Raw genomic sequence first — 18,445 nt, 5'->3', positions numbered from 1 at the left:
CACAGAGTAAATGAACAATAAATACTCCTGATTGACTGAGGGCAGGAATAAACTAAGAGATGATGAGATGATTAAGGTACTGTAATTAAATTGGGGAAGATTTTTGGAGGAGGTGGGATTTCAAGAGAGCTCTGAAAAAGGGGTGAGAGTTGAGAGGGCACTATGGTTGGGCAGTGTGCTTGGGAGGAATGAAGAGTGTGAGTTGGGAAGTGAAGAGAGCTGATATAGCAGATGAAGAGAGCTCACATTTATCAAGTGAGATCACAGCATTATGTGCCTGCATTTCAGTGAAACACAAATTATTGCCCAATATCAGCCATGAAAGGCGAAAATGGGATCTGTGGTCATAGAAACTTAATCCTGCCTCAGGGTGTCACCTGAGCATAAATACGCTTTGCTCTTTGATTTCTTGCTTTCATTCTTGAAGAGGTTAGCTTAACGGATCTGACTGGTTGTCGTAGCATCAGGAGAGTCCAGTAACCAAAACTTCTTTTCCAAGCCTCTAACCCTGGCTTCAAGTTTTTAAGTTCAAGCACCCGCTAGCCACATGATCTGGTTTCACAAATGTCCTCTGCTTTTTTAGGTACTTCCAAGGAGTGGTCCCAGTCTACTGGGAAAAGCATTGAGTCTTTTTTGTGTGGAAGAAATGGCACTGAACCACAATTGAGAAATAGTGTGGCTGTACATACAGTCAGCAAACATCACTGGGGAATCAGGGCTTTCCACAGGGAAAGGACCACATTAGCCTCACGAAGAATTAGAAATGACTAAAGAAGGGAGAACAGTCTGTAATCTTAAATCCATTCATTCCTCTGAAGCCTCAGTCATTATTTAAGAAGCTTTTAAAAACACCAAGTCATAGCAGTTTATTATAAACCTCTTCCCCATCGAATCAAATGGTGGAGTTTTCCTGACAAGTATCAGCGAATACCCCTTTAGTTTTAATGGTATATGTTAAATGCTACAATATGCCTAGTTGGGGTAGATCTGAGGTAATCTTTGGGTTGGACACCTTTCATGTCCCAGTGGGGCTCACAGTCTTAATCTCCATTTTACAGGTGAGCTAACTGAAGCAGAGATAAAAGAAGTGACTTGCCTAGGGTCATAGAGCAGACAGGCTACAGATCGAGAGCCCCAGGGTTTGCAGATGTAACAGGAGGGCAAGACCTGGTTTGATAACAGGAGAGGAGATCTACAATAATGACAGTAGTATTTAACAAGCCTTTATAATTAAGCAGTGAAGTAGATTAAGCAGTGGAGTAGACGCAAAAAATCAGACTGGACAGTCACTGTCCCACAGGGCGATCACTATCTTGGAGGGAGAATGGGTATCTGCTAGGCCACAAGAATACACATCCAGGGTAGAATAGTTCCTTTATAAACTCACTGCACATGTAATAATAGTTGCACTTTATTGCTAATTTTAGCTTGAGGGGCTTGATTAAAGCTTCTTTGGTGTATAAAGAAAGCTGAATTTGTATGGTGTAATTTGGTAGAATGTTGATTATGTGCAGGCAGAAGAACTTTTTTTATCCAACAATAAATGTCTTGCCTGATGAAAATATTCCCCTTGCATTCACTTACTAGCAGGAGGCATGAAATCGGTCTAGTCCTTTTGAATTATTGCCAAAATGTGCTCCAGATATACGGAGATTGATGGTTAAATATAAATCTGTGTTCTCAGTTCCTTTGGTTTTTGGATTTGTTTTTGTCGTCTCACTGCTAAGTATCTTTTAAACCATTATTTTTTGCTACAGTATGAATTCTTTATCATGACTTCTGCAAGAAAAAAAGCCCATTCAAAAATCAACAAATGAACCATCTGACTGATGTGTTAATGGTTAACCTCCTGGCAAAGTGGGTGCTGGGATAATCTATCACTTGGGTGGATTTGTGTTTATTACCTATTACCAACTGGTCACAGCCACACATAACAATGACACAGTGAGACTGGTCTGGGACCACTACAGTTTCAAATATAACCAGGAGGGGCTCAAGAGGAAGGTGGGGGAACAAACCTTTGCGGCCCTCTGGGTCAATGATTTATCAGTTGGGGCTCAGTTGGTAAAAACAAACCTTTCTGGATGGACAGTTGGTAAAAACAAACCTTTCGCCATCTATTTGGAGAGGGGAAAGTGGACCTTAAAGACTTTATTCCAAATAAGAGAATGAATGGCTTTCTATGGCTATGAACGGCTGGCTCAGAGAAAGATTTGGGACTGACTCAATGAGAAGTATCCCTATGCATCAGGGTATCCTCTAAATACTCCTCTCCCTTGTCCGCAATCTCAGGTGCTTGTATTACGGGCTGCTCAGTTGACAGCATTTCTCAGTCAGTTCCAAAAGAGGGGCAATTCCATGTCCCCTTTGCTTACACAGAACCTTGGGCCTCAAAGAGCTTCTCTCTCAAAAGTGTTCTCCTCGTTTATGTTAGCCAAGGTGGCTACTAGATTGGTACTAGGGAGATGCCACTTCCTAGGGGAAGGAGTGAGGAATTATATGAGTGTGGATCGCTACAACGACATGGCCTCCGCCATGAAGGCGGTGAGCCAGCGCCAAGGGGCAGCGGTGGGGGCCGGACGAGGCTACCGGCCACTCCCGGGGGGCCACTCCTGGAGGGCTCCCGGCAAGCAGACACCCTCCCCCTCCCCCCCCCCCAACTTGTCCCCGGGGGGGGGTGCGGCGAAACCCGGACATTGAGAGGATGTCTTCTGGATTGTGAGCCCGCTGCTGGGTAGGGACCGTCTCTATATGTTGCAAACTTGTACTTCCCAAGCGCTTAGTACAGTGCTGTGCACACAGTAAGCGCTCCATAAATACGATTGATAATGATGCCATTTGTCTGCTGCATGGGGTTAGGGCATGGGCCTGGGAGTCACAAGGTTTGCTGCCATTTGTCTGCTGCATAGGGTTAGGGCATGGGCTTGGGAGTCACAAGGTTTGCTGCCATTTGTCTGCTGCATAGGGTTAGGGCACGGGCCTGGGAGTCACAAGGTTTGCTGCCATTTCCCCTTTTAGACTGTGAGCCCACTGTTGGGTAGGGACTGTCTCTATATGTTGCCAACTTGTACTTCCCAAGCGCTTAGTACAGTGCTCTGCACACAGTAAGCGCTCAATAAATAAAATTGATAATGATGCCATTTGTCTGCTACATGGGGTTAGGGCACGGGCCTGGGAGTCCCAAGGTTTGCTGCCATTTGTCTGCTGCATAGGGTTAGGGCACGGGCCTGGGAGTCACAAGGTTTGCTGCCATTTCCCCTTTTAGACTGTGAGCCCACTGTTGGGTAGGGACTGTCTCTATATGTTGCCAACTTGTACTTCCCAAGCGCTTAGTACAGTGCTGTGCACACAGTAAGCACTCAATAAATACGATTGATAAGGATGCCATTTGTCTGCTGCATGGGGTTAGGGCACGGGCCTGGGAGTCCCAAGGTTTGCTGCCATTTGTCTGCTGCATAGGGTTAGGGCACGGGCCTGGGAGTCACAAGGTTTGCTGCCATTTGTCCTTTTAGACGGTGAGCCCACTGTTGGGTAGGGACTGTCTGTATATGTTGCCACCTTGTACTTCCCAAGCGTTTAGTACAGTGCTCAGCACACAGTAAGCGCTCAATAAATACGATTGATAATGATGTCATTTGTCTGCTGCATGGGGTTAGGGCACGGGCCTGGGAGTCACAAGGTTTGCTGCCATTTCCCCTTTTAGACTGTGAGCCCACTGTTGGGTAGGGACTGTCTCTATATGTTGCCAACTTGTACTTCCCAAGCGCTTAGTACAGTGCTCTGCACACAGTAAGCGCTCAATAAATACGACTGATAATGATGCCATTTGTCTGCTAAATGGGGTTAGGGCACGGGCCTGGGAGTCCCAAGGTTTGCTGCTATTTGTCTGCTGCTTAGGGTTAGGGCACGGGCCTGGGAGTCACAGGGTTTGCTGCCATTTCCCCTTTTAGACTGTGAGCCCACTGTTGGGTAGGGACTGTCTCTATATGTTGCCACCTTGTACTTCCCAAGCGTTTAGTACAGTGCTCGGCACACAGTAAGAGCTCAATAAATACGATTGATAATGATGTCATTTGTCTGCTGCATGGGGTTAGGGCACGGGCCTTGGAGTCCCAAGGTTTGCTGCCATTTGTCTGCTGCATAGGGTTAGGGCACGGGCCTGGGAGTCACAAGGTTTGCTGCCATTTGTCCTTTTAGACTGTGAGCCCACTGTTGGGTAGGGACTGTCTCTATATGTTGCCAACTTGTACTTCCCAAGCGCTTAGTACAGTGCTCTGCACACAGTAAGCGCTCAATAAATAAAATTGATAATGATGCCATTTGTCTGCTACATGGGGTTAGGGCACGGGCCTGGGAGTCCCAAGGTTTGCTGCCATTTGTCTGCTGCATAGGGTTAGGGCACGGGCCTGGGAGTCACAAGGTTTGCTGCCATTTCCCCTTTTAGACTGTGAGCCCACTGTTGGGTAGGGACTGTCTCTATATGTTGCCAACTTGTACTTCCCAAGCGCTTAGTACAGTGCTGTGCACGCAGTAAGCACTCAATAAATACGATTGATAAGGATGCCATTTGTCTGCTGCATGGGGTTAGGGCACGGGCCTGGGAGTCCCAAGGTTTGCTGCCATTTGTCTGCTGCATAGGGTTAGGGCACGGGCCTGGGAGTCACAAGGTTTGCTGCCATTTGTCCTTTTAGACGGTGAGCCCACTGTTGGGTAGGGACTGTCTGTATATGTTGCCACCTTGTACTTCCCAAGCGTTTAGTACAGTGCTCAGCACACAGTAAGCGCTCAATAAATACGATTGATAATGATGTCATTTGTCTGCTGCATGGGGTTAGGGCACGGGCCTGGGAGTCACAAGGTTTGCTGCCATTTCCCCTTTTAGACTGTGAGCCCACTGTTGGGTAGGGACTGTCTCTATATGTTGCCAACTTGTACTTCCCAAGCGCTTAGTACAGTGCTCTGCACACAGTAAGCACTCAATAAATACGACTGATAATGATGCCATTTGTCTGCTAAATGGGGTTAGGGCACGGGCCTGGGAGTCCCAAGGTTTGCTGCTATTTGTCTGCTGCTTAGGGTTAGGGCACGGGCCTGGGAGTCACAGGGTTTGCTGCCATTTCCCCTTTTAGACTGTGAGCCCACTGTTGGGTAGGGACTGTCTCTATATGTTGCCACCTTGTACTTCCCAAGCGTTTAGTACAGTGCTCGGCACACAGTAAGAGCTCAATAAATACGATTGATAATGATGTCATTTGTCTGCTGCATGGGGTTAGGGCACGGGCCTTGGAGTCCCAAGGTTTGCTGCCATTTGTCTGCTGCATAGGGTTAGGGCACGGGCCTGGGAGTCACAAGGTTTGCTGCCATTTCCCCTTTTAGACTGTGAGCCCACTGTTGGGTAGGGACTGTCTCTATATGTTGCCAACTTGTACTTCCCAAGCGCTTAGTACAGTGCTCTGCACACAGTAAGCGCTCAATAAATAAAATTGATAATGATGCCATTTGTCTGCTACATGGGGTTAGGGCACGGGCCTGGGAGTCCCAAGGTTTGCTGCCATTTGTCTGCTGCATAGGGTTAGGGCACGGGCCTGGGAGTCACAAGGTTTGCTGCCATTTCCCCTTTTAGACTGTGAGCCCACTGTTGGGTAGGGACTGTCTCTATATGTTGCCAACTTGTACTTCCCAAGCGCTTAGTACAGTGCTGTGCACACAGTAAGCACTCAATAAATACGATTGATAAGGATGCCATTTGTCTGCTGCATGGGGTTAGGGCACGGGACTGGGAGTCCCAAGGTTTGCTGCCATTTGTCTGCTGCATAGGGTTAGGGCACGGGCCTGGGAGTCACAAGGTTTGCTGCCATTTGTCCTTTTAGACGGTGAGCCCACTGTTGGGTAGGGACTGTCTGTATATGTTGCCACCTTGTACTTCCCAAGCGTTTAGTACAGTGCTCAGCACACAGTAAGCGCTCAATAAATACGATTGATAATGATGTCATTTGTCTGCTGCATGGGGTTAGGGCACGGGCCTGGGAGTCACAAGGTTTGCTGCCATTTCCCCTTTTAGACTGTGAGCCCACTGTTGGGTAGGGACTGTCTCTATATGTTGCCAACTTGTACTTCCCAAGCGCTTAGTACAGTGCTCTGCACACAGTAAGCACTCAATAAATACGACTGATAATGATGCCATTTGTCTGCTAAATGGGGTTAGGGCACGGGCCTGGGAGTCCCAAGGTTTGCTGCTACTTGTCTGCTGCTTAGGGTTAGGGCACGGGCCTGGGAGTCACAGGGTTTGCTGCCATTTCCCCTTTTAGACTGTGAGCCCACTGTTGGGTAGGGACTGTCTCTATATGTTGCCACCTTGTACTTCCCAAGCGTTTAGTACAGTGCTCGGCACACAGTAAGAGCTCAATAAATACGATTGATAATGATGTCATTTGTCTGCTGCATGGGGTTAGGGCACGGGCCTTGGAGTCCCAAGGTTTGCTGCCATTTGTCTGCTGCATAGGGTTAGGGCACGGGCCTGGGAGTCACAAGGTTTGCTGCCATTTCCCCTTTTAGACTGTGAGCCCACTGTTGGGTAGGGACTGTCTCTATATGTTGCCAACTTGTACTTCCCAAGCGCTTAGTACAGTGCTCTGCACACAGTAAGCGCTCAATAAATAAAATTGATAATGATGCCATTTGTCTGCTACATGGGGTTAGGGCACGGGCCTGGGAGTCCCAAGGTTTGCTGCCATTTGTCTGCTGCATAGGGTTAGGGCACGGGCCTGGGAGTCACAAGGTTTGCTGCCATTTCCCCTTTTAGACTGTGAGCCCACTGTTGGGTAGGGACTGTCTCTATATGTTGCCAACTTGTACTTCCCAAGCGCTTAGTACAGTGCTGTGCACACAGTAAGCACTCAATAAATACGATTGATAAGGATGCCATTTGTCTGCTGCATGGGGTTAGGGCACGGGACTGGGAGTCCCAAGGTTTGCTGCCATTTGTCTGCTGCATAGGGTTAGGGCACGGGCCTGGGAGTCACAAGGTTTGCTGCCATTTGTCCTTTTAGACGGTGAGCCCACTGTTGGGTAGGGACTGTCTGTATATGTTGCCACCTTGTACTTCCCAAGCGTTTAGTACAGTGCTCAGCACACAGTAAGCGCTCAATAAATACGATTGATAATGATGTCATTTGTCTGCTGCATGGGGTTAGGGCACGGGCCTGGGAGTCACAAGGTTTGCTGCCATTTCCCCTTTTAGACTGTGAGCCCACTGTTGGGTAGGGACTGTCTCTATATGTTGCCAACTTGTACTTCCCAAGCGCTTAGTACAGTGCTCTGCACACAGTAAGCACTCAATAAATACGACTGATAATGATGCCATTTGTCTGCTAAATGGGGTTAGGGCACGGGCCTGGGAGTCCCAAGGTTTGCTGCTACTTGTCTGCTGCTTAGGGTTAGGGCACGGGCCTGGGAGTCACAGGGTTTGCTGCCATTTCCCCTTTTAGACTGTGAGCCCACTGTTGGGTAGGGACTGTCTCTATATGTTGCCACCTTGTACTTCCCAAGCGTTTAGTACAGTGCTCGGCACACAGTAAGAGCTCAATAAATACGATTGATAATGATGTCATTTGTCTGCTGCATGGGGTTAGGGCACGGGCCTTGGAGTCCCAAGGTTTGCTGCCATTTGTCTGCTGCATAGGGTTAGGGCACGGGCCTGGGAGTCACAAGGTTTGCTGCCATTTCCCCTTTTAGACTGTGAGCCCACTGTTGGGTAGGGACTGTCTCTATATGTTGCCAACTTGTACTTCCCAAGCGCTTAGTACAGTGCTCTGCACACAGTAAGCGCTCAATAAATAAAATTGATAATGATGCCATTTGTCTGCTACATGGGGTTAGGGCACGGGCCTGGGAGTCCCAAGGTTTGCTGCCATTTGTCTGCTGCATAGGGTTAGGGCACGGGCCTGGGAGTCACAAGGTTTGCTGCCATTTCCCCTTTTAGACTGTGAGCCCACTGTTGGGTAGGGACTGTCTCTATATGTTGCCAACTTGTACTTCCCAAGCGCTTAGTACAGTGCTGTGCACACAGTAAGCACTCAATAAATACGATTGATAAGGATGCCATTTGTCTGCTGCATGGGGTTAGGGCACGGGACTGGGAGTCCCAAGGTTTGCTGCCATTTGTCTGCTGCATAGGGTTAGGGCACGGGCCTGGGAGTCACAAGGTTTGCTGCCATTTGTCCTTTTAGACGGTGAGCCCACTGTTGGGTAGGGACTGTCTGTATATGTTGCCACCTTGTACTTCCCAAGCGTTTAGTACAGTGCTCAGCACACAGTAAGCGCTCAATAAATACGATTGATAATGATGTCATTTGTCTGCTGCATGGGGTTAGGGCACGGGCCTGGGAGTCACAAGGTTTGCTGCCATTTCCCCTTTTAGACTGTGAGCCCACTGTTGGGTAGGGACTGTCTCTATATGTTGCCAACTTGTACTTCCCAAGCGCTTAGTACAGTGCTCTGCACACAGTAAGCACTCAATAAATACGACTGATAATGATGCCATTTGTCTGCTAAATGGGGTTAGGGCACGGGCCTGGGAGTCCCAAGGTTTGCTGCTATTTGTCTGCTGCTTAGGGTTAGGGCACGGGCCTGGGAGTCACAGGGTTTGCTGCCATTTCCCCTTTTAGACTGTGAGCCCACTGTTGGGTAGGGACTGTCTCTATATGTTGCCACCTTGTACTTCCCAAGCGTTTAGTACAGTGCTCGGCACACAGTAAGAGCTCAATAAATACGATTGATAATGATGTCATTTGTCTGCTGCATGGGGTTAGGGCACGGGCCTTGGAGTCCCAAGGTTTGCTGCCATTTGTCTGCTGCATAGGGTTAGGGCACGGGCCTGGGAGTCACAAGGTTTGCTGCCATTTCCCCTTTTAGACTGTGAGCCCACTGTTGGGTAGGGACTGTCTCTATATGTTGCCAACTTGTACTTCCCAAGCGCTTAGTACAGTGCTCGGCACACAGTAAGCGCTCAATAAATAAAATTGATAATGATGCCATTTGTCTGCTACATGGGGTTAGGGCACGGGCCTGGGAGTCCCAAGGTTTGCTGCCATTTGTCTGCTGCATAGGGTTAGGGCACGGGCCTGGGAGTCACAAGGTTTGCTGCCATTTCCCCTTTTAGACTGTGAGCCCACTGTTGGGTAGGGACTGTCTCTATATGTTGCCAACTTGTACTTCCCAAGCGCTTAGTACAGTGCTGTGCACACAGTAAGCACTCAATAAATACGATTGATAAGGATGCCATTTGTCTGCTGCATGGGGTTAGGGCACGGGCCTGGGAGTCCCAAGGTTTGCTGCCATTTGTCTGCTGCATAGGGTTAGGGCACGGGCCTGGGAGTCACAAGGTTTGCTGCCATTTGTCCTTTTAGACGGTGAGCCCACTGTTGGGTAGGGACTGTCTGTATATGTTGCCACCTTGTACTTCCCAAGCGTTTAGTACAGTGCTCAGCACACAGTAAGCGCTCAATAAATACGATTGATAATGATGTCATTTGTCTGCTGCATGGGGTTAGGGCACGGGCCTGGGAGTCACAAGGTTTGCTGCCATTTCCCCTTTTAGACTGTGAGCCCACTGTTGGGTAGGGACTGTCTCTATATGTTGCCAACTTGTACTTCCCAAGCGCTTAGTACAGTGCTCTGCACACAGTAAGCACTCAATAAATACGACTGATAATGATGCCATTTGTCTGCTAAATGGGGTTAGGGCACGGGCCTGGGAGTCCCAAGGTTTGCTGCTATTTGTCTGCTGCTTAGGGTTAGGGCAGGGGCCTGGGAGTCACGAGGTTTGCTGCCATTTCCCCTTTTAGACTGTGAGCCCACTGTTGGGTAGGGACTGTCTCTATATGTTGCCAACTTGTACTTCCCAAGCGTTTAGTACAGTGCTCTGCACACAGTAAGCGCTCAATAAATACGATTGATAATGATGCCATTTGTCTGCTGCATGGGGTTAGGGCACGGGCCTTGGAGTCCCAAGGTTTGCTGCCATTTGTCTGCTGCATAGGGTTAGGGCACGGGCCTGGGAGTCACAAGGTTTGCTGCCATTTCCCCTTTTAGACTGTGAGCCCACTGTTGGGTAGGGACTGTCTCTATATGTTGCCAACTTGTACTTCCCAAGCGTTTAGTACAGTGCTCGGCACACAGTAAGCGCTCAATAAATACGATTGATAATGATGTCATTTGTCTGCTGCATGGAGTTAGGGCACGGGCCTGGGAGTCCCAAGGTTTGCTGCCATTTGTCTGCTGCATAGGGTTAGGGCACGGGCCTGGGAGTCACAGGGTTTGCTGCCATTTCCCCTTTTAGACTGTGAGCCCACTGTTGGGTAGGGACTGTCTCTATATGTTGCCACCTTGTACTTCCCAAGCGTTTAGTACAGTCCTCAGCACACAGTAAGCGCTCAATAAATACGATTGATAATGATGTCATTTGTATGCTGCATGGGGTTAGGGCACGGGCCTGGGAGTCACAAGGTTTGCTGCCATTTCCCCTTTTAGACTGTGAGCCCACTGTTGGGTAGGGACTGTCTCTATATGTTGCCAACTTGTACTTCCCAAGCGCTTAGTACAGTGCTCTGCACACAGTAAGTGCTCAATAAATATGATTGATAATGATGCCATTTGTCTGCTACATGGGGTTAGGGCACGGGCCTGGGAGTCCCAAGGTTTGCTGCCATTTGTCTGCTGCATAGGGTTAGGGCACGGGCCTGGGAGTCACAAGGTTTGCTGCCATTTGTCCTTTTAGACTGTGAGCCCACTGTTGGGTAGGGACTGTCTCTATATGTTGCCAACTTGTACTTCCCAAGCGCTTAGCACAGTGCTCTGCACACAGTAAGCGCTCAATAAGTACGATTGATAATGATGCCATTTGTCTGCTGCATGGGGTTAGGGCACGGGCCTCGGAGTCACAAGGTTTGCTGCCTTTTCCCCTTTTAGACTGTGAGCCCACTGTTGGGTAGGGACTGTCTCTATATGTTGCCAACTTGTACTTCCCAAGCGTTTAGTACAGTGCTCTGCACACAGTAAGCGCTCAATAAATACGATTGATAATGATGCCATTTGTCTGCTGCATGGGGTTAGGGCACGGGCCTGGGAGTCACAAGGTTTGCTGCTATTTGTCTGCTGCTTAGGGTTAGGGCAGGGGCCTGGGAGTCACGAGGTTTGCTGCCATTTCCCCTTTTAGACTGTGAGCCCACTGTTGGGTAGGGACTGTCTCTATATGTTGCCAACTTGTACTTCCCAAGCGTTTAGTACAGTGCTCTGCACACAGTAAGCGCTCAATAAATACGATTGATAATGATGCCATTTGTCTGCTGCATGGGGTTAGGGCACGGGCCTGGGAGTCACAAGGTTTGCTGCTATTTGTCTGCTGCTTAGGGTTAGGGCAGGGGCCTGGGAGTCACGAGGTTTGCTGCCATTTCCCCTTTTAGACTGTGAGCCCACTGTTGGGTAGGGACTGTCTCTAAATGTTGCCAACTTGTACTTCCCAAGCGCTTAGTACAGTGCTGTGCACACAGTAAGCGCTCAATAAACACGATTGATAATAAATATGATTGAATGAATGAATGATGGGTAGGGACCGTTTCTATATGTTGCCAACTTGTACTTCCCAAGCGCTTAGTACAGTGCTCTGCACACAGTAAGCGCTCAATACAACAATGAATGAATGGTGGATAGGGACCGTCTCTATATGTTGCCAACTTGTACTTCCTAAGCACTTAGTACAGTGCTCTGCACACAGTAAGTGCTCAATAAATACAATTGAATGAATGAGTTGGATACGTAAAGTTTAAGAGCTCAACATGACTGAGCAGGTTTGAGGGCCCTCCCAAACAGGATCATCACTTAAAATATAAGAATAAATTCATTGCCAGGGCCATGCACATACACGTGTAGTTGGAATTTTAACCTTTATCTGGCTTAATACCTAACTTTTACCCTTTGCGTAAATTAACACTTTCCTTTTTTTTCTCCCCATGTTATTTAAGTGTTTACTATGTGTCAGGCACTGTACTAATCAGTCAATCAATCGTATTGAGCGCTTACTGTGTGCAGAGCACTGTACTAAGCGCTTGGGAAGTACAAGTCGGCAACATATAGAGACAGTCCCTACCCAACAGTGGGCTCACAGTCTAAAAGGGGGAGACAGAGAACAAAACCAAACATACTAACAAAATAAAATAAATAGAATGGGGTAGATATAGGCTAATCAGGTTGAACACAGAACATATCCCTCATGGGGCTCACAGTCAATCTACATTTTGCATATGAAGTAACAGGCACAGAGAGGTTAAATGACTTGCCCAAGGTCACACAGCTGACACCTCCTTATCTGTAGAATGGGGATTCCATGCCTGGTCTCCCTCCTACTTAGACTGTGAGCCCTATGAGCGACAAGGACTGTGTCTGACCTGTTTATCTTCAATTTACCCCAGTGCCTGGCACAAAGTAAGTGCTTAACAAATACACTGCTGTTATTATGATGCCATCACCTTTCTTCCTCCCCCACACTGCATACCTAAAGTAAAAATGATAAAGTGTAAATCTGCTCAGAGATCTTAACGGACCATGCCTGCTTATTCTATTGTACTCACCCAGGCATTTAGTACATTGCTCGGCTCAACAACCACCATTGCTTGAGGTGTCTTTGAAATCTGCAGTATCTGGTGGTCCTTCACTGCCTTATCAGCACCAGTCCATGAAAGTACATCCCAATGCAGATGACAAATACAGATGCTTCAGTCCTATCCCTGGAGATGGCTTTCAAACTTGGCAGGTGCACAGAAAGCTAACTAAAGAGACTTAATAAAATAGTGGAGCTTTTCCTGTAAATAAATCTGAATTCAGACATTTTCGTTTGAATTCCCTTAGGCCTCCCACCTTAGCCATTAGTACCACTGGTTTTGTGGAAAATATACCATGTAGTTTCACACCTAAATTCTTTTCACAGCAGGAAGCAACAAATAGCCTGGCCTGCCTGAATTACTCCTGAAATGAGAAACACATGAATCAGAGAAGGAGCTAATAGGAAGCCGATTTTCCACTGAAAGTTCAGCTTCCCTGGAATAAAAAAATAAAAAAATTCATGCAGTCACAGGGCTCTGCTTAGCTCTGGGTTGGGAAGGAAAGTAGGCCAGAAGTTATTAATAAGTAGGGCTCCAAGCTGTGTGTGCAGGCATCATCTGAATAAGCCACATTTCAACTCCACTCTGTGGAGCTGGAGCACGTTCCAGCTAGACGAGATCTGTCACGGCACAGTTTGAGACAAAAATCTCCCTGGACTCCTTCTTGTTTCACATCCAGCACAGGCCTGGCCTTGGTTTGAATTCTCACTCTATGGTGGGAGAGTCCAAATGGGAGAGTCCAAACCTCTGGGGTCTTTGTTTCACATCCAAAGCTGGGGGGAGGAAGAGGGAGGAAATGGAGGATCCCGTTACAGAAGGGATCTAAGGGAGGAGCCAGAAGAATAATTCTGAGTTTCTGTCACTGATTGGATAAGGTCTCACCTCTCCACTGCCCTTCCCCTGAACACTCCCATCCCAATAGCAGAGAGAGGCCAGACACTGTCACGGAATGACCTCCAATTGGCCAAGCCTTACTGAGCTATGGCTATCAACCATAAGTGGGTTCTGAAGTCCCAGAACTTTAACTCACCCTATGTTCCTCCCCATCTCAATATTAGACTGTGATGTGGCTTCTTCCTTGGGACACTGAAGCTGGGGATGCTCAGCTGTATACCCCTGACTAGGACTATATATTTGATATTATCCAAAGCAGAAATGGGATTTAAAAATTTCCAGCAGGATGGAGTTGAGAACTCTGCAGACGTCCCAAGAAGCATGGCTGATCCAGATTCCCAGATTAGACAAGATCAAGGTCAGAATTTAATTGGGACCACAAACTGGAAAAGATCACTACAGAAAATATTGGAGTTGATGTTTACAAGGTCCTATTTACAGTATCAAGTAGGATGATCTGGCTGCAGGAGTCAGACACCACTGTTTCAGCCAGGAGGCTGGCTGCCTGAAAGCTTCCTTGGTAAACTGGCTGGAAACCAGCCCAAATTTACCCAATCAAGCAATCAATCCTATTTATTGAGCACTTATTAAGTGCACAGCACTATATGAAGCACTTTTACCCTAGTTATAACAAGCCAACAGAGGAATATATTTTGAGTATCTTCTTCTGGACATACTAGACCTGAAAATTAGGATACAAAAATGGAATTACCTTTTTGAAGCTCCTCCTGCCTCATGTCCTGGCATCAAGAACATTTGTTAGACTAGTCTGACAGACTAGTTTGACTTTGCTATCATGATGCAATCAATCAATAGTATTTACTGATCGCTTACTGTGGGTGGAGCACACAGTATACTGTGCTAATTAGAAAGAGGGTACTAATTCCATACTACATTCCTTTAGGAATTCCTTTGGGAATGCAGTATGGTATTTCCAAACTATTTTTATATATACACACACACACACACACACACACATATATAAACACATACATACATGTATATATTTAAATAGCTTAGAAATAAAATGTCTATTAAGAAATTTTTGTGGTAATGAAAAAGGATTTTATGTAAAAATGCCTTTTAATGCTTTGGCACTGGTGCTTCTAGCAATGGACTTTACATTAAACAGGCAGAAACTCTGAATAGACGTTACTAGGAAACCACATTTCTGTTCTGTTTTTTTCCTTTTTCTTCTCTCTCTCTCTCTCTCCCCTCTCCCTCAAATTGCACCTAAATGACCTCAAATGTTCCCTCCTGCTTTCCCCCCAACCTCCTCCCCCTACTCCCAAACTCACACACTTAATTTTGTCATTCATCAAAGCTTCCCATCCCAATTCTATCCTTAAAGGGACATCCCTTTCCTCATGAAAGATCTAATTATTGGAAGGGCTATAACTTTTGTGAATTTCTCAATTACCCCCAATCACACAACCTAATGGCCTATGGGTACGATTTGTGTTCAAGAGTCCAAGAGGCTTCAGGAATCCTTGTCTGACAGGAACTGTCTGTATCTGGAGAGCTACTCGGAAAAACATGCAAATTAATGCAAAGAATACCCCAGCCTAAAGATAGACAGGACCCCCCACCCAAACTCCCAAAGTCTGTGCCCAGAGAGAAGTGGAAGGGATATAAAATAACTAGGAAAATCAGTTCTTTTACTGAGACCCAAGGCAGACCCTTTTTTCCCTAGGACAATGGTTTCTGATTTAACTGATGCTGCTCAATCAGTCTTATTGTTTACCCTAATTTCCAATAATTTTTTTAAAAAGATACCTTTATTTCCTTTTCCTTCTCCCCCCCAACCTCAGAAAAACTGCACCTGATGATAAATGATATTTGTTCATTCATTCAATCGTATTTATTGAGCACTTACTGTGTGCAGAGCACTGTACTAAGCGCTTGGGAAGTACAAGTTGGAAACATATAGAGACGGTCCCTACCCAACAGTGGGCTCACAGTCTAGAAACAGTGGGCTCACGGTTGAAACATACCTAAAAATTTACTAAAATTTCCTTTCGATATGAAAGGATCTCAGCTTTCTTCCCTCACAACTGACTTGTGTTATTTCCCACAGGAAATTAAAAAAAAACTGATTTCTGAGTAATTTATTGCAGTTGATTTGAGAAGAAATTATTCAATTCCCTCAAATTTGTGGACCCTGAGACTAACCTGATAATCACCAGCTATTTAGAAAATCAAACACCTAATGGCATTAGAGAGAAGGCTAAATTTGGCCTGTTGCTCTGAGAACCAAAATGTTTTAAAACCTTATCAAGGAGACTGAGCAATGGCTGAACAGCCTCAGCAACCATACTTTTTAAATTCAAAGACTTCCAGTGGGTACAAATCAGTAATTCATTTTCTCACGTTGCAAAGCAGAGAAGTGCAGAAAGTGAAACTTCAGAGCACTAATGTACTTTAAATTGAACCACCACAGAGAAGATGATTGACTTATGGGAGAAATTCTACCACCGCAAATATCTACTTGACCCCTACCTGACTTTATTGGCAAGTGGCAGCACAAATTGAAAGTCAAAATTGGCCTGCAGCAATTTCCACTTAAACTGAATTAGGATGAAAGACTGATAGGCCCCCCTCTCATGTACCTGAAGTGGAGAGCACTCAGTCAAGAGCAGACATAACAGGGTATGTAACTCTGTCTAGTTATGAAAGCCAAAAGGCCAGCTTAAGAATGGTGTATAGGAAGGAAATGAAGAGCAAGATACCAGCTCTTCCAAACAACAACTCTATCACACTCAGGCGTTTCAAGTAACAGCACCATCACTTTTGTAGAGTTGCTTGGGGTTCTAGAGATGGGCTCAATGTTATCTACTCTCTAAGTGCTAATGAAAACAGTGGCCAATACAGTACATTCAAGCTCTCAGCTTCAGGAAGAGATTCTTTATTTTACTATTTGACAAGAGGAAGAGTAACTTGAGGTTGAACCCATACACAACTATCATGAGTCTACCTCACCTGGTGGATTTGGAGGAGTAAATCATCTGTGACAGTCTCCTTTTTGTTCACAGAAAGTCTCTGGTTCTGGGATTTCAGTAGTCTAGTCCTTACAGCAAGGCAACACATGGCAGAATAATAATAATAATAATGTGGTATTTGTTAAGAGCTTACTATCTTCCAGGTCCTGTATAAGCACTGGGGTGGATACAGCAAATCAGACTGCACACAGTCCCTGTCCCACATGGGACTCACAGTAGCAATTCTCATTTAACATATGAGGTCACTGAGTCCCAGAGAAGTGAAGTGACTTGACCAAGGTCACACAGCAGACAAGTGGTAGAGTCGGGATTAGAATCCCTGACCTTCTGACTCCCAGGCTTGTGCTCTACTACGCCATGCTGCTTTACTGCAGAAGGAGCACTGATCATGGAATCCTACAGTCTGAGCCCATTACCAGTCAGGTAGCCTTGAATAAGTCTCGTGACCCCTGCTGCAACACATGGTTTATTGTGAGGACAGTCAGGACAACAGTCAGAACAATTAAAAAGAAGTAGTAGTAAGAAATGATCAAAATCAAAGGCAGGAAGTTGCCCTATGCATCACAAAAGCAAACGGCGTCAGCTCCAGCTATAAACTGTTTCTTCAAGTGAATAATGATGCAGCACCATGCTTTGTTTTGGGAATGTCACATTCAAAACTTAGCTGCCCTTTGGTGCTGTGTGGCAGGCAGAGTTTCCTGGTGGGTGGGATGCCTGCCAAATATCGACCCTATTCTTTGTGTGGGCAGAGAAAACACTATGGGAAGAGATATCTTGTCACCACAATTGGCTGTTCTGCTGACATTTCCTTGCTGCTGCACAACACTACACATTTTTGACCAACTCCTCTCCTGCAACTCCCCTGTCACTGGACATTCATGGTTAAAGGAGAAAAGAGAGTCAGAATAACTGATTTCGGCATCTGGAGAATGGGACATATTACAAAGCAGAAGGCTGAACACCATATCTCCACACTACGAATGCTCAGAATCATAAATAAGAGGCAACATACTACTTTCCACCCATCATCCTGGGAAATGTTTCCTGGTATGGGGCCTACTAAATTTATCTCCCTTAATTACACCCAACAATTTCCAGTGAATGTACTTATAGTTCCCTAAATACTATCCCAATCGGGCAGCCATTCCATTCACTACTGTGGAAAAGGTCACTTTCTCCTGCAGAACAGGGGAGTTTGGTCATAGGGTACTGTAAAGTCCCTGCTTCTGCAGCAGGTCAGAGGACCGAGCAGCTGCTCAGGTTTTTACTAGTAAACAAACCACTGGAAGATTATGCCTCGAGAAGCCTGGGTGTTTCAGAATAAGGGAAATATTTAGTTTTGGATCCTCAGAGGATTATTGTTGAATCATCTGCATGCATTTAAACTGTGTGTGTTCCAGAGGGGCTAGGAAGGGAAAGCACCTTACTCCTCCATTTCTCTTCCCTACCCAAACTCCCACATTTACAGGCAGAATCAGGAAAACACAGAAAAAAGGTAAGTGTTAGGGCTTCTGGAAGCATCAGAAGTCAGCCAATATTTCTGATTCAAGCTACAGCCTCTGTTCAGATTAATAATAATATAAGCTTTTCTCCTGGTCATAGCCAATCTATCTTCCCCACCTCCCAATTTCTTCAAGTTTGCACAAAGTCAACCTAAAATCTCTGAAGATGGCTCTCTAATAAAAAGGCATCCTCAAATCTTAAAAAGACAAAACAAACAAACAATTTCCTCTGTTTCTTCTGAGCTCTTTCAGCTTAAAGTCAGGTTGCTATGGAGAAATAGGCAGGGATCCCAAGTTCCTCTGTCTTCCAAAACCTTTCAGGGTGGAATTCATGCAACAAATTCTAGCTCTCCCTTTCCTTTTACAAGCCTGATATGTTCTTCCTTTCCCAGTT

At 46.2% G+C, this 18,445-nt stretch overlaps 1 protein-coding gene across 2 annotated transcripts in view; it reads right to left on the bottom strand.

Annotated features, from left to right (window-relative positions):
- The window catches only part of CERS6 (ceramide synthase 6), a 198,349-nt gene that overhangs the window by 21,662 nt on the left and 158,242 nt on the right, over positions 1-18,445 (bottom strand). The window lies entirely within an intron of this gene.

This window comes from Tachyglossus aculeatus, chromosome 9, assembly GCF_015852505.1.
Source record: "Tachyglossus aculeatus isolate mTacAcu1 chromosome 9, mTacAcu1.pri, whole genome shotgun sequence".
In the NCBI taxonomy this organism is placed as follows: Eukaryota; Metazoa; Chordata; class Mammalia; order Monotremata; family Tachyglossidae; genus Tachyglossus; species Tachyglossus aculeatus.
This window is presented reverse-complemented; position numbering and strand designations above follow the sequence as displayed.